Consider the following 3735-nt stretch of genomic DNA (forward strand, 5'->3'; position numbering starts at 1 on the left):
TGATGCCCCCCACCCCTCACAGAAAAACACCACACAGAAAAACAAGACAAAACCCAAGAAAGGAAACAAAGAGGTAGACATAACTACAACCATAGCGCTGCTTTGGAAATTGTGCAAGATGTCTTACTGTGCTCCAAAGAGTTCCTTTTCCCTTTGTACTACACGTTGCAGTACGGAGTGGCAGTTAACACGAAAGGTGACACGGAGCCCAGAGCTATGGTCAGCGAGAGATGCACGAAGGGCGCTGTTCCACTCGATATTGCTTTGCCTAGCTGAAGTTGTTTAAAAACAGACCACTGTTAAAAAAAAAATACACGTATCTACAAAACGATTGCAGCCTTGCTCACAAAAAGGTTGGATTCACACCCTTCTAGGATGGTGATGATCTGGGGTTGATGGGGACCCCGGTTCTGCTCTTGGCATGCCCTCGACTCTCAGAAGCTTCAAGGGGAACCACTGCTACGCAGTGACCTGTGGAGAAGCTCTCCAGCTTGAGCATCAGCAAAGTTTCCAGCGGGTGCTGGAGGGAGCAAGGGCTGCAGAACCTGCTTCCCTCCTCCTCCCTGCTGCTCCACTCCTGGCATCAAAACATTTGTCTCCATGACCTTCCCAATGCGAATTCCAGTAAGCAACGTTATCTGTCACACATTAACACTGCAGCTGTATCGTGAACCAAAGTGTTATTTTGCTATTTGTTGTGTTTATGGTAAGCACAACAGAGACTGTGTATCCATTGGGTATATGCGCAATAAATACAACCAAAGAAAAACATCTCATCTATTAAGGATTAGAAGCACATGAAATATTCTTGGAAAAAAAATCAACTTTATTTTTGCCACACACACACAAAAAAAATAATGGGAAAAGACACCTAATAATCTCTGTAGAGAAATGCTGCTTCTGGTATCTGTCTACATTTCTGAAAGACATCTTGGCTGCTGGAAAGATTTGATAAAAAAAAAAACAAACACAAAACAAAAAACAGTGAAAGAAATTCAACAAAATAATTCCAAACACGACCAGCTCTTTGCAAAATCATTAAGAGTCACTACAGGCTTCTGCATCCATTTTATCATACAAAACAAAAATGCAGGTAACGCAGGAGGGAAGGAGAAAATTGGAGGTGAAAATAACTGGTATCAAGAAAACTAATTTTTATCATACAAAATGAACACCATTGTAATGTTAAGGAACTCACTCACTTTAATAGGACAGTTGTTCAGTGTATAATTACTTCGTTATCCAATGATAAAATAAAAGGTTTAAAGTTTTAAAATACATAGAATCCTTTTAAAGACTTCTTCTGTATCACAGCCAGGTAGTCTACAGTTTTTACAGAAAAAAATAAAGCTGCTCAGAAGTGTTGATAATGTATGCAGACATTTTAAACCAGAGTATGGTTTCCATTTTGCTCTTCCAATTGTTCTTTTTTTTTAAAAAAGTGTAAAAACTACCCAATATGCAATTTTGCAAAATAACCCTTTATTTCATATGGCTCCATTATTTCCAAACAATACAGTACCCCAGGTGTAGAATTATTTTGTGTGATTGTATCAGATCACCACAAAATCTCCAGCTAACTATCAAGAGAATGCACCCAACCCCGGTCTCGTGATTTGGAAATCCCAGTTTTAAGTACCTTTGGTCCCAAAATTTTATGTCAAGGCAAAGCGGAGCAGTTGAATCCTGTCACACACAGTGATCGGTATCTGTATTATCTTGTACAAACCAGTGAAAAAAGTTAACAGCACTTCATGGCAGTGTCAGACAGAAAAAAGCCCCAGTTACATCATCTGCAAATCAAGTGAATAATGAACAGTACCACAGTGATCATTGTATTTTTACTGCAAGAAGATGCATCTTATTGTTGATGCTGGGGGTGGCGGAGGGAGAAGGAAGCTTTTAATTTTCCAGTGAGCCCGGCAAACTGAAATTTTGCTTTTCGAAATCTGATGAGAGCAACTTGAAAAAAAAAAATCCCTCCTGCAAGAGACATCATTGTGGAAAAGCTTGACAGAAGTGTACATAGAATCCTAGAGAACCTGTGAGGAAGGCGCACTCACCAAAGGGCACTGAAGAAAATGCTGCTTGTTGTGAAAGGGCAGATACTCTTCACGTAACGGGACTTGAAGAGCACCAACGCTCAGCCATTAGGATTTACGTCGTCTCATCTATAACAACTTGTTTATGAACAATTAAACATAGAAACATACAGATGTTTTGTGTGCAACCCTGGCAGGGAACCATCTTTATTTGCAATACACTTAAATTGCTATGGTCTCACTTCTGTGTGCAACAGCTTTCAGTCAGCGCTTTTTTTTTTCCGTAATTTTTTTCATTCTGTATCACTTCATACATTCTTCCATTGTATTTCTCCTAATATAAATTCAAAGTTATATTAATCAACCATTTTGAGATCAACCGTATGGTTCTTTAACATCATTTTCTATCAGAGGCATTTTGAACTCTTCAGAAGAGGAAGCCCATGGGTGGCACAGCAAAACACCCCCTACAACTCTAATGCTGGCCAAATAAATGCCACAAGGTAGAACCTAACTGCAACCCACAGAAATTTACATTTTACCAAGTAGCCTGTTAAGCTTCAGTCTTGACCAGCACAGCATCTTTAGTACAGAATTTCCTATACATTATATACTACTTACGTTCTCCCCTTAATAGGAGAACTTCTTTTATCCAATTTATTCTCTTTCATGAAGCAGCATCCAAGTTCATGCTGGGAGGGTACTTTGGAGTTTCTTAACAATGGTTTCATTCCACTGTCATCTACAGCAACTCAGCCATAAGGAGACACGTTGTCAGGCGCTCTTCACATTTTCCAGTGCAGGCAGGAAAGAAGCCCAAGACCTAATGCTATTTACTCACTCTACCAAAACAACAATCAGTGCTTGAAAACAAATGTCTCACAAGAGTAAGAACTATGGAAGAACAAACTGAAAGTGAACAGGACCAGATAAATCAAGTGATTATCTGAAACGTTATTGCGCATTACTAATTTCTTTAGGCAGCATGTGAACACTTGCTATTGACTGCAATCCACTGGAAAAAAAAAGAATTATATACTGCATTTGAAAAAACAGCATGCTCTGACACTGAGTTCACAGGGTCTATAAAGAACAACCTCCTGATGTGAGTTACTGCTGTGCAATCTGCTTGTATAAACTTCCCTTTTTATATCACTCCAGTCTGTCCTAGCTCAAAATAAAACAAGCTGTACCATGGGCATCTCTGCAGTTCTGATCAAACCACCTGGTGAAGGACAGAAATGAGTAGCTTGCCATCTGCGCTTTGCAGATTTGAGAGTCCGTTCATGCCCACATGCAGCAGACATAACCACTTACACAGTAACAGCGCTGGGCTGCCCCAACACCCTCCCATGAAATGGCAGATTAAATACATTCATTCCATCAGCTGTACTTTAGCAAGAGCAACAGGAAAAAAAAAAAAATTCTCCCAGGACTGCCTCCCTTTCAGGGGACACCTCTTTTTAAATGGATTTTACGTGACACCAGAATTCAGGTAAGTGACTGGGTGTAAAGAGATGGGATTCAGAAACAGTATCTGACCTAAAATGTTAAGCTGGAGGCAACCACTGTCCTTTGCCTCCCAGCTGCAGTGGTTCTTTTAAGTCAGTGCGGGGACTCATAGTTCAGGGGAACCCACTACGCTGTATCATTTGGCAGCCATCGCACTGAGCTACACTGGGACAAACCTACT

The 3735-nt window shown here is 40.3% G+C and overlaps 1 protein-coding gene across 1 annotated transcript in view; it reads right to left on the bottom strand.

The window, feature by feature from the left end:
* Positions 1-965: 965 nt before the first annotated feature.
* LPGAT1 (lysophosphatidylglycerol acyltransferase 1) overlaps positions 966-3735 on the bottom strand; it is a 65405-nt gene continuing 62635 nt past the window's right edge. The window contains exon 7 of the mRNA XM_009646172.2: positions 966-3735. This exon is cut by the window's right edge and continues 1911 nt beyond it. The gene's annotated coding sequence lies outside the window, so the exon portion shown is untranslated.

Source organism: Egretta garzetta, unplaced genomic scaffold, assembly GCF_000687185.1.
Source record: "Egretta garzetta isolate BGI_Z169 unplaced genomic scaffold, ASM68718v1 scaffold319, whole genome shotgun sequence".
Classification (NCBI taxonomy): Eukaryota; Metazoa; Chordata; class Aves; order Pelecaniformes; family Ardeidae; genus Egretta; species Egretta garzetta.